The 13545-nt window shown below is 36.1% G+C and overlaps 1 protein-coding gene across 13 annotated transcripts in view; it reads right to left on the bottom strand.

Annotated features, from left to right (window-relative positions):
• ROCK2 (Rho associated coiled-coil containing protein kinase 2) overlaps positions 1–13545 on the bottom strand; it is a 141435-nt gene that overhangs the window by 62708 nt on the left and 65182 nt on the right. The gene's annotated exons all lie outside the window — the stretch shown is intronic.

Below are 13545 nucleotides of genomic sequence, written 5' to 3'. Positions count from 1 at the left end.
TCCATGCAGGGAGCCCGACGTGGGACTCGATCCCGGGTCTCCAGGATCACGCCCGGGGCTGCCCTGACCATCATTTTAATCCTAGATATACCAAACAGCAAACTCCACCACAGAGCAATAAATACCTAATGATTATAATAGTTAATGTTTACTAAATAATTAATAAAAAATAGTGACTGCTAGCATTTATATTTGGATATCTAACAGGACATGCAAAGCTGAATTCCAAATCTTTACCTCTGAATTTATTCCTTTACATAAGTCTTCCTCATTTTTGTAAATGGCATCTTCATTCTTAGTTAGTTGCTCTGGCTAAAAATCTTTGGATCCTCTTTTTCTCTCACACAGCTCATCAAACTCAGCAGCAAATCATTTCAGTCCTACCTTCAAATAGTTTCAGAATCCAATCATCTCTAACTACCTCCTCGGATAACCCTGGGGTCTAAATCTTTTATTTCCATTACCTACAATAACCTAAACTGGTTTCCCTGCTATGACTCTTGCCTACCCACGTGTGGTGATCCTTCAAAAACATAAACCATTTCCTGTCACCCCTGTTTTAAAACCCCAATAGTTTCATCTCTGCACGAGTTATTCTCTCGCCTGGAATCAGCCCTCACTTCCTTCAGATCCCTGCTCAGATGTTATCTTCTAAGTGAGGCCTACTATGATCAAGCTATTGCTTGATTTACATAGACTCTGCTGCCCACACATTCCCTATTCCATTCTTTCTTCCTTGCTTTTGCTTCACTGTACTTATTACCATCTTACACCTTATTTTTTACTTTTATTTTATTATCTCTTGCACTAGAAATCAAGCCCAATGAAAGAAAAGATTTTTGTGTTTTGTTCACTGCTTAATCCATAGTGCCTAGTAAAATGCTTGGTACACAACCACCTTTGAATAAATATTTGCTAAAACAATGAATTTACTTGTGGGTGCTTACTATATACCAGGCACAGTGTGTTTTCATAAATGCATTATTTAATCTTCATCACAATCCTAATGAAGTGTTATTTCCCCATGTTACAAATAAGAAATCTGAGGCACAGAGAAATGAACTTGCTGAGGGTCACAGAGCAAGTAGAAATGAAGATGTAAAGGTACAGTAGTCTGGGGCACCTGGATGGTGCACTGGTTTTGTCTGACTCTTGGTTTTAGCTCAGGTCGTCATGAGATTGAGTCCTGTGTCAGGTTCTGTGCTCAGTACAGAGTGCTAAAGATTCTCCCTTTCCCTCTTCCTCTGCCCCTCCCGGTGCCCACCTTCTCGTTCTCTCTCTCTCTCCCTCTCCCTCAAATAGATACAAATTTTAAAAACAAAGGTACAGTAGTCTGCATCCAGAACCCATGCTAGTACTCACTTATCTAGGTCATTTATAGACATGTGTAGCCACAATTAGGATGCTTTCCCCAGAACAGAGTCAGATTACATTGGTCAGCAGTGTCACCCATTCAGTTACTGCTCCTTTTTACTCAGAAGTATGCCATTATTTGTACAACAAATTAAATGGTCATCCTGCTGAGGGTTAGATGAAAGAAGAGGCAATTGAGCTCATGATGAAAATCTACAGATATCTAAGTGATCTAGCCTACAACTACCTTCCCAATTTAAATCTTGTCATTTTTTCCCCTTGTTCATACTTCAACCATACTTACCACCTTCTTTCAATTCCTCTAATATACCTTTTCTCAGTATCTTTACAGGTACAGGGAAGGTTAACAGAAAATAAATCACAGTCACTGACTTCACCTTTTCCTCAAAGAGACTAGCTCTGTCATTCAGCCAAAATATAAACTTCTCAAAGGAGTGACCACTCTATCCAAAGTAGGAACTCGTTCTCTACCTCGAACTCCATTTGCTTTCCTCCTAGCAAATACCATAACTTGTGATTTTTTTTAATGTTGTTTCCTTGGCTTTATTGTGTATCTCTCACATTAGAATGTAAGCTCAATAAAGGTAGGGACTACCCATGCCTATTTTATTCTCCATTACATCATCAGTGTCAAATACAATGCCAACACCGGCAATTAAAATAGACACTCACTAAATATTTGATGAACAAATTAATGTCTGTGAAAAAAAGACTTTTTTATTTGATCACTCGCCAAACTATTAATTTCCAGTTTTAAGAAAAATCCAACTGCTAATATTTCTACTTATCTCTCATCAAGTACTGTTCACATATAAAATCAGTACTTATGCTGATGAAAATAAGGTAAACCAAAGGAATGCTCATGTCCTCCCCGAGAAGATATGTAAGAACTATCATACTTTACAGATCAGACACTATATAACAAAATTTTAGAAAATCAGACAAGTGCTGTATGTACCTTTTTACCAAAGAGACTTTTTCTCCTAACAAATCCCAGGTTAAGAATTTTATTTGTTGAATCACTCACAAAAAAGACAGAAAAAGTCTTAGCATGAAACAATAAAGACATGTACTCCAAATCATCCATTTTTGGCTATGAGACAGTAACGGACACCAGCTAGCCCTCACATTGTAAGCAATAATCAAAATGGTAAAATATATGAAGCAAGAGTTTTCAGGCTTGGTAAATTGGGCAGCACAAGACTATAATCCCTGAGAGAAGAAAAATTCCCCAAGTCAACCTCATAATTGCCCAGACACTCTGCTTGAAGGCATTATCCCAACCAGCATACAAGTGATCATCTAAGCTAAGTAAGGTGGTCCTGCTGAATCAAGGAGGCAGGGATCAGAATTCAAGACAGATGAGGCGGCTGGACTATGCTGGGCAAGAAAGAGGAAATATAAGTAGCTATGTAAAAGGTCTCTAAAAGTATCATGTGAGTCTTCGGCCAAGGGCTGAACTATCCAAAGAGAAAGTACCCAAAGTTTACTACGGAGTAACTGCTCTGGGGTTGGTAACAAAACAGAGACACTGGAGGTTAAACAGCATTAGAAAAACAATCAATTTCCAGCCAAACAAGAATGGAGAAACCTTGCTATTTCCTGGGCATTCAAATGAGACATCTAAGGAGAAAGAACCATGCGCTAAAAGCATGGTACTTGAGCAATACCTAACAAAACCTAGTAACACCAATCCCTTAAATATCAAAAGGGGAACAGAGTTTGGAGGATCAGTTCTACCAGTTAAAAGGACCTGGGAAACAACTGGTCTTTTTGCACGAAGTATAAAATTCAGTGTGCACAAGTTAAGGATGATCATCAGGTAATTGGACAGATTATTAGAATGAAAATCAACACGTCAACAAAAAGTAACAAACTAACAAAAAATCTCTATCATAGATCTCCAAGGACGAGTATGTATTCTAAAAATTATTTATTAGTCACAAAAGGAAAGTGGGGCTCATCATCAAAGAAAAAAGCAGTCAATAGAAAACCACCCCAAAACATTGGACTTACAGCTAACAAATACTTCAAATATCTCTTGTAAATATGTTCAAAGAACTAAAGGAAAATATGTTAAAGAAAATAAGGAAAAAGTAGTCACAATGAGTGAAGAGAGGAGAATATCAACAGAGAAACACAAACTATAAAAAAGAAACTGGATTTCCATAACTGAAAAATAACAAAAATGAAAAATTTATTAGACACTAGGCTTAATAAAGTAATGGAGACAGGGACACCTAGGTGGCTTAGCGGTTGAGCGTCTGCCTTTGGCTCAGGGCATGACCCCGGGTCTGGGGATCAAGTCCTGCATCAGGCTCCCTGTGAGGAGCCTGCTTCTCCCTCTGCCTAGGTTTCTGCCTCTCTCTCTGTGTCTCTCATGAATAAATAAATAAATAAAATCTTTAAAAAATTTTAAAAATAAAGGATGGAGACAGAAGAGAAGTCTGTAAACCTGAAGACAAATCAAATCTGAAGAATAAGGAGAAAAATGACAAAATGGAAAAAAAAAAAAACAGAGACTCAAGGGCCTGAAAAACAATTTTAAAAGTATAAAACATGAGTAAATATAAAGAGACTAAACACTCCAACTCATAGGCAGAAATTATCAGAATTGATCACAAAAGAAAAACTTTATCTCATATATTTTATATATGAAGACCAAACAGACTGAAAATCAAAAGACAAAAAAAAGATTTACCACACAAACAGCAAGGATAAGAAAACTGACAATGCAATATTAGTAACAGATAAAATAGACTTCAAAGCAAAGAAAAAAGGAGGATAAACTCAGATAAAAGGAGCATAATTCACTAGTAAGGCATAAAAATTCTAAAGATGTATGCATCTATTAAATGAGCTTTAAAATTCGTGAATCAGGGGATCCCTGGGTGGCTCAGCAGTTTGGCGCCTGCCTTTGGCCCAGGGCGTGATCCTGGAGTCCCGGGATCGAGTCCCGCATTGGGTTCCGGGCATGGAGCCTGCTTCTCCCTCTGCCTGTCTCTCTCTCTATCATGAATAAATAAAATCTTTTAAATAAATAAATAAATAAATAAATAAATAAATAAATAAATAAATAAATAAATAAATAAAATTCGTGAATCAAAAAGTAACAACTAAAGATAGAAACAGACAAATCCATAATTTCAGATGGAAATTTTAACATTCTCTCTCAGTATGTGATATAATAAACAAAATATTGCTGTGGATATAAAGAAAATACAGTCCAGAAGGAAAACTGCCTGATCAATTAATGATTGATACTATATATTATATAAATCATATATCAATAAGATATATCCCTTATTGGTTATTATATCAATAAGTTACATCACTTCTCATTTTAAAGTATGCTACAATTTGAAGTATATCAGTAAGCTTTAATTTTACATTAAAAAAAAGCCTATATGCAAAGGGTCAATGTTATGATGAGGGTCACATATTCTATTTATCTAACTATCTAGTTAAATTACTAAATTGGAATAACAATTCCTTTTATTTGATAGAACATTTATAGAATGCTGAAAACAAACATATGTGAAAGCAATATAAAAACATGGGTGGTGGGCAGGGGACTGCGGGGTTGGTGAGGGGGATAAAGGATCCTCATCTGAAAACCAGAAATCCCCTCGACAACAGACAGATTTTTAATTGTTTGGATCAAATCAGCAAATTAGCTCAAAGCAAATGCTCATTCCAGCAATGCTGTCAAATGTTACATATATTTAAAAACATATTTAACGTATTATTAGAAAGAGGCTGCTAAGGTACTCCTTCTTCTGTACTTATGTCACTCTTCAAATCTTCATTTATTCCAGGAACAAATCAGATTGTGAAAGTTTCCTAATTTCATTAGAAAAGCAATCCATAAAACATTAAGGGTCAGCCAATTACTATATACTACAATATTACTAGTCCTTGACTCATACTGTGACAAGAGTTTTAAAAAATTATTTAAAGCAAAGCTATAAACAGAAACTAAAAGATGTTTGTCAGCTGACAGAAAATAGTTAAATATTTATTTTTTAAAAAATTCTTTTCTTGAGAGAAGAGTGCAAGTTGAGGAGGGGAGTGCAGAAGGAGAGGGAGGGACAGAGAGAACCTTAAGCATGCTCCATACCTAGCACAGAGCCTGACATGGGGCTCAATCTCATGACACTGAGATCATAACCTGAGCTGAAATCAAGAGTTGGATGCTTAACCAGCTGAGATTACCAGGCGCCATTTTTAATCTTTTATATATGAATTAAATAAACAAATAAAAACAAACCTAGAACAAAAAAACAATTCAAATACACAAAATGTCACGCATCATAGGTATAATTCTCTGAACACAAGAAACATGTTTATTCACTTTACTTTTGCTGATTCTTTATGCAACAGTACTTCTCTCTGTGTGCTTCTATAGCACTTACCACAATCTAATATTAAAATTAGTTATATACATGTCTGCTTCAAAAGCTCCTTTAGGCAGAGTATAAATTAATTTTCATTTGTGGGGCTGCCTTGTGGTTGGCAAAATGCTGAATATCCAATTCAACAAATTGAACAAAATTATAGCTATGTCTATGTGAGAACTATAAAATTTTTAATAAATAAAGACTATTTTGTGTAGATGTTTTAATGAGGCCTGAGTTTGATTTAAACTACTGGGATAGGACACTTAACTGGCTCAAAACACAAGAGTTAGGAACCACCAGCTTGTAGCCTTTGACTTGATTTATACAACAAACATTAAGAGGCAATAGTTGTATTCATGCCAAACATCTACCTCATACTTTTAAAATTCATTAGCCTAATATTACAAAGTACTACAATAAAGCGCTGTTACTTTAGAAAAGCTGGTTTCCACTGATCTTTCTCCTCAGGATGTCTCTTTCTGAATGATTCTATTATAATCTCCCTCAGCATCTTTGTACACTCTCCTTTGTTCCTTCTCTATTCAATATGGATGGATAAACAGCCAGATATAGGAGCTATTCATTACCACGTTGTACAGAGTACTGCTTAAAAGCATGGATTTAGATGTCAACAAAACTGCGAAAATCCTAGCTATTTATGAACTATGGGGCCACTAACTTAACCTAAGTTTCAGAACTTCATCTATGTAAGAATCTCATAGAACTGTTGCAAAGATAAAATGAGACTATAAATATAAATACTTAGCACATAGAATATACTCAATGAAAATGTTATCTAATACCACTATAGGTAAATGTAGAACTTAGTTCATACTATCATGAACCTTTACACGTGTTTCACCTACATCACCAGTTTGAGTACATAACAAAAAAAAAAAAAAAAAAACTGTTCCTATTCTCTAGATGCCTCCTCCCACCCCCACCCATCTCTCTCTATATATAACACCAAAAAAGGGCCAAAGAGTTAACAGGGTTTTATCTCAACTAACAGAATTCTGAGTGATTTCCATTTTTTTTTTTTTAAAGATTTATTTATTTATTCATTCAGAGAGAGCGAGAGAGAGGCAGAGACACAGGCAGAGGGAGAAGCAGGCCCCATGCAGGAAGCCCGATGCGGGACTCGATCCCAGGTCTCCAGGATCACACCCCAGGCTGCAGGCGGCACTAAACCGCTGCGCCACCGGGGCTGCCCTGATTTCCATGTTCTTATATTTGCTTATTTGTATTTTCTATAGCAAATTATGTACTTCTTTAAAAAAAAATTCTTTTCAGTAGATGAAACATCCCTAAGTCTAATAGCTACAGACAAGACATGCTTGGAAAATCCTAAAATGGACCTAGATCTCATAGAACATTTGTGGACAAAAAGCTTTCAAAAATTCTTCTAGCCCAAATTCCCCATTTGAGATTTTCAATTTGGTTTTTAATATCAAAAATTACAATAGATTATCTTTATAAGAAAATCCAGCTTGATGGACAGCAGTAGTTAAGTGTGTGCTGCTAAGGTTTTCACTACTACACATGCCTGCTTGTGGCAGCCAAGACTGAATGAAGGAATACAGGAATTACAATAACACAGAGGGAAGGAGATAATTCTTGCAACTCAGAAATAACTTTGTAACCAGAGAAAAGCCTGTTTTACTCCAAAAAAGGAACTAAAAATTTGACTTGACATGACAAGTGTTAGAAAATCATTTCCCCTATACTCTTTCCTTCTAGTTGATTCTACTTTAGAGGCTCAGATTAAACCAATTAAATTAAAAGCAAGCCAGTGGGGGAGAGGAGAGCCAAGACCCTCATCTCATACCTGCCTTAAGTCCTGTCACAGAGCCTGTATCTCTTTAGCACACTGGATCCCAGGAAGCATCTGAGCCCAGGGATCATGAGGGATCATAATCAAGTCACTTCAATAAAAACTTTGTATGTTTCAGGTTCTGCATTGTACAGGATATAAAAAGACACGAAAAATCCAATCACAGATATGATCTAGCTGCATACACATATCACTTACCAATGTCTACAGTTGGACTGACAAATCACTACATGGTGAGGGCTCTCCCTTTCTCGTGGCTCCTAAACTATGTACTTGACTAAAGATAATCTCCACAGATTTGGTAAACTATTTTCAGATAAGTAGCTACGAGCCCCTGATGGGAATGCCAAAAGTATTCGAAAGACATGGTTCCAGAGCACCTAGTCGCCAGTCAGTTAAGCAGCTGCCTTAGGCTCTGGGATCAAGCTCTGTGTCTGGCTCCCTGCTCAACAGGGAGCCCGCTTCTCCCTCTCCCCACCACTCCTCTTGCTTGTGCTCAGTCCCTGTCAAATAAATAAATAAATATCTTTATTAAAAAAAAAAAAAGACATGGTTCCTACTCTCAAAAAATTCACAACATAAAAGGATCCAAAGAAATATACACAGAAACTACAGTACAAAGCATAATACGGTAAATTACATAAAATTATAAATTAAAAGATGCTGATGAAAGATCACACACAGATAAAGGGTAGGAAAGAGAGTAACAGGAAAAAGTTTTCTTTTTTTTTTTTTTTTTTAGGAAAAAGTTTTCTTTTAAAACAAACACAGAGGGCGGCCCGGTGGCTCAGCAGTTTAGCGCTGCCTTCAGCCCAGGGCCTGATCCTGGAGACCTGGGATCGAGTCCCACGTCAGGCTTCCTGCATGCAGCCTGCTTATGCAGCCTGCTTCTCCTACTGCCTGCGTCTCTGCCTCTCTCTCTCTCTCTCTCTCTCTCTGTGTCTCTCATGAATAAATAAAAATTTTTTAAAAAATAAAAATAAAACACAGAGAGAAAGTGAAATGTGATTGAAGAAACAGACAATAAAACAAAGAGCATGCTCTGAAATGAGTAGCCTGCTCAGAATGAACAGCATAACAAAAAATAAGGATAAAAGATAAAATGTGGAAAAAAAAAAAGATAATATTGGTGACATCTTAAAAAAGGACCCAGAAGGCCAGGATGAAGAGGTCATGCTTCATTCAGTAGTTAAGGGAGCCACGAATTGCAAACGAGATACAATAAATATATTTTGAAAAGTTCAAATTGGCAGCAGTTTGTATTAGCAGATAGATCCGTATTTCCTAACCTTTATATATTATTATATAAGAAGGGAAATAAGAAAAACACAAAACATGTTAGAAAAACCCCTAATTGATTCTACTATATACCCACACTCAAAATGAGAGTAGGATAGGAGGGATACATGAAAATACAAGAATATGAAGTATGGGGAAAACAGTCAAACAGTAATGTGAGTCCACCTGAGCCTGGATAGCATGAATTACAGATTTAATAAGCATGGTCTTGATGGTTTCTTCAATAGCACTTGCCATTCCAAACTCAACAATCCAATGATGAAAATATTGTCAGCAGAAATGGAAAACAAATTAAGATACAAAGGAGATGCTCATACCTGACTGGGAAGGAAAGAGTATCTTGGATAACAGCAGCGACTGTGAACGCCAAAAAAAAAAAAAAAAAAAAAAAAAAGAGTGGAGAACTGTTATGAGCAGGACTTAACTGGAAAGTTAAATTTAAGAAATGACCAAAAGAGAATAAGGATTCCTAATTTTTTGGCTCGAAAACAGGGTTGATAGTGGAGCCATTTATTAAGATGTGTTACATCTTTGTGGATAAGTTAGAGAGAGAATCAAGCATTCTAATTTCACATGTTTTAGATACGACACATCTTAATGGAGATGTCAAATAAGCCATCATGGATATGAGTTGAGAGAGCAAACTAGAAAATTCTGAGTAGCAGCTATGAATCTGAACCTTGACATCATATAGATTACATTTAAAGCCACAGCAATAGTAGAGTGACTTAGGAGAGAACAGAGATCAAATAAACAAGAGCCTAGCCTTTGGAACTATGATATTTAGAAGTCAGATGGAGAATGAACCACTAAAGAAACTATGAAGAACCAGTAACATAGGAAAGAATAGTGTTTCAAGAAAGAATTGAATACTAATATACTAGTAGGAGGCTGAGTAAGAAGAAAGTGAAACCCCATGCAGCCAATAAGGTTACATACAAAGTCTGTATTTACTGGCACAGAAAAATGACTATGACCATACAACAAAGAAAATCAACTGCCGAATCCTCACCTTAGGTTCAAATCTCAGTTCAACCACTTAGAAGTTAGAACTTTGGCAGGTTCTTCATTCTATCTGAACTTCCCCGTCTGTCAAATGAGCATGAATAGTAACAACATCTATCTAAACAAAACATCTACTATACAAAAGTTGCTTAGAAGCCTGCTGGGAGGGACACTTGGGTGGCTCAGCAGTTAAGCATCTGCTTTCGGCTCAGGGCATGATCCCGGGATCCTGGGATTAAGTCCCGCATCAGGCTCCCTCTACCTATGTCTCTGCTTCTCTCTCTCATGAATAAATAAATAAAATCTTTTTTAAAAAATTAAGTTAAAAAAAATGAAGCCTGCCTGGAATATTGTAATTGCTATAAAGTGTGTATTATTATTTAGTGTTACATCAAAAAAACCACAAATTACAAAACCACATATATAATATCCCTTAATACACAGAAGATAACCATATGCTATGCATATCTTTAGAAGAAACAGAAGTCAGAAAGCTATACATCAAAGTAATAAAAATAGTTCTCTCTCCGTAGTGGGACAAGCAGGAATTTTAAAAAGTATCATGATCACTTACTTTCTTATTCTACTATGAACATATCTGTTGTATAAATAAAAGAATTTTTAATGGAGAATAATTGGCATTGATGCATTTTTTATAACTCAATAGAGAAATGTTTTAACTTCCTAGAATGAAAACAATTACAATAAAATATATATATCCACTGAAAATAATTTGGCCCTAGATTTGTTAACAGTTCCCAAATGTTTACAATAATCAAAGCACTAAAGGGATACCAAAAGACTAGTTACCTTTATGTTTGAAAATGAAAGAAAGACATGATAAAACGAGATTTTCACAATTTATTCTACCCAATTCTAAGCAACTTAGACCTTTTAGAGCGAGAATGCATTCAAATATTAATTTACATACTTTTACATAAAACTACCACTAGGAAAAATACGAGCACTTTTTTTTTTTTTAAGCAGGTTCCACGCCCAATGTGAAGCTCAACTCAGGGGCTGAACATGAACCTGACATCAAGACCTGAGCTAAGATCGAGTCAGATGCCTAACTGACTAAGCCACCCAAGTGCCCCAATGAATGCTTCAGTTAAGAAAAATGAGTAGGTAACATCACAAAACCAGCTAAAGATAAGGTCCCCAACTCAAATATAAGAAGATACAACTTCAAAATCAAAAATACTAAAAATAATTCCACTACAAACCATGAAATCTTGTTTTTATACATCTCCTCCAAAATTACCTAATTATTATTAGGTAATTCCTAACAAATATGCACCATGCTTAAGAAAGTTAACTTAGAACTCTATTTTTAGAACCTAGACCACAATTTCTTTTTGAAACTATACCAGTGGCCAGCTCAAAATAAAAGCTCCATGAATGCAGGTGCTTTGTCTGAGTAGTTTACCTATACAGTATATTGTCAGTGCTTATAATGGTTCCAGACGTTAAATAAACATTTGCTGGGGCACCTGGGTGGCTCAGCTGGTTAAGTGTCTGCCTTCAGCACTGGCCATGATCCCAGAGTTCTGGGATCAAGCCCTGAGTTGGGCTTTCTGCTCAGCATGGAATCTGCTTCTCCCTCTCCTTCTGCCCCTGCCCCCTCTAATAAATTTTAAGAACCTTTTTAAAAAACTGCTACAATTAACCAAGGGAATATTAAAGAACAATATATATTCTATTAACAGATACGAAGACTAAATAGCTACCTTAAGAAGACATTTGTAAAGCTAGAATTTGTAACTTTCTTTTCAAAGAGGATTATTTATGTCCAAGGTAAGTGAATAACCATAAACAAAGTAAGCACGCATATCTATTCAAAAAGTAACCTCACTAAAAAAGTTCATCCCAACATATATACACAATTATGGAATGAACGTGTGCTGTGTCCAACCCCAACCCCACTATATTTTAAAACCCTAACCTCCAGTACCTCAGAATGTGACTGTATCTGGAGACTGGGACATTAAAGAGGTGATTAAATTAACATGAGGTTATTAGAGTGGGTCCTAATCCAATCTGATGGATTGGTGTCCCTCTAAGAACAGGCTATTGGGACACAGAGCGACACATCAGGCACATGTACCAAACCCGCCAACACCTTGACGTCAAGCTTGTAGCCTCCAGAACTGAGAAAATAAATTTCTGTTGGTTAAGCCACAGTTGGTGGTATCTTGTTATGGAAGCTCTAGTGAACCAACACATACAAATACATATAAAAATTAGAGCAAGACTTCTGATTATTTATTTAAAATTAAAACATCTAAATTCATAAATGCATAGAAACTGACAAAAGTGACAACAGATAATATTTACTTAATACCTACAATGTGCCAGGTCCCAGTATCACACATGCATAGCTTAATTTAATTCTCACAAAAATCTTAAGTTCTATTATTAGTGCTACTATAAGATAAGGAAATTAAAGCTTTGATGATAGGAAATCTACATATTGTAGAATGGAAACAAAAGTAGTTGACTTTGACTATTCTTCCAAAGTACTGCTCTTAATATACTGTACTGAACAATATTATTTTTCATAAAAATGAGATGTGATAAATAATCCAAAAAGAGTAGAATCCAAAAACAATAGTGGATATCAAATCATCTACATCACAGACTTTTCATGCGTGATATAACAACATAAATATACATCACCTCTGTAGAGAGAGGAAAAAAGACAATAAGCTAAACAAATTTTGCCCACAGAATTATAAAACTTTACAATGCGTAAGAAAAAGCCTTTTTCAGGTGAGGAAATCTGTTCGAATAAACTAAATGATTTGACACTTTCCTGACTCATGACATCACATGCTATTCCCTCAGTTTTTCACTCTTGCCCTGCCCCTCCTCTTCATGTGGCTACCTTGTTTGTCCTCTATATCATAACTCCAATGTCATCTTCTCACAGAGAGATACGCACACCTGAATTAAGCACATCCCTCCATTTTCCTTCTCATAGTATCCAGATCTTTCCATCATTGTATTTATTATAATTTGAAAATATTGCACTTTATTTTTTTTTAATTTTTTTTTTATTTATTTATGATAGTCACAGAGAGAGAAAGAGAGAGAGGCAGAGACATAGGCAGAGGGAGAAGCAGGCTCCATGCACCGGGAGCCTGATGTGGGATTCGATCCCGGGTCTCCAGGATCACGCCCTGGGCCAAAGGCAGGCGCCAAACCGCTGCGCCACCCAGGGATCCCAAAATATTGCACTTTAAAGTAAAATTATTTTCTCCTCCACAAAGCTACCTCTTGCAGAGAGATCAAAACTATGCTCTTGCATCTTTAGAGGCTAGCACAGCTTCTGAAACATAACAGATCCTTATTAAATATTCACTGATGGATGGATAACTGTTACCATCTACTAAGCCCTTATTATATTCCAAGAACTGTTCCAAATTTAAATACATTTAATTCTCCCAGTAACCCAATGGGGTATAAGTGGTATCATCATTATCATTTAACAGATAAGAAACGGAGGCATAGAGTGATTAAGTAACTTGTCTGCACTGACAGCTAGTCAGAGTTAGAATTCAACCGTAAGTACTTGGACTCTTAAGTCTTAAATATTATGATATGGCTACTGTGACATACCAAAGTTACTTT

The sequence above is a fragment of the Canis aureus genome, chromosome 12 (assembly GCF_053574225.1).
Source record: "Canis aureus isolate CA01 chromosome 12, VMU_Caureus_v.1.0, whole genome shotgun sequence".
In the NCBI taxonomy this organism is placed as follows: Eukaryota; Metazoa; Chordata; class Mammalia; order Carnivora; family Canidae; genus Canis; species Canis aureus.
Note: the sequence above shows the minus strand (reverse complement) of the source record. Positions and strands in the feature narration are given on the sequence as shown.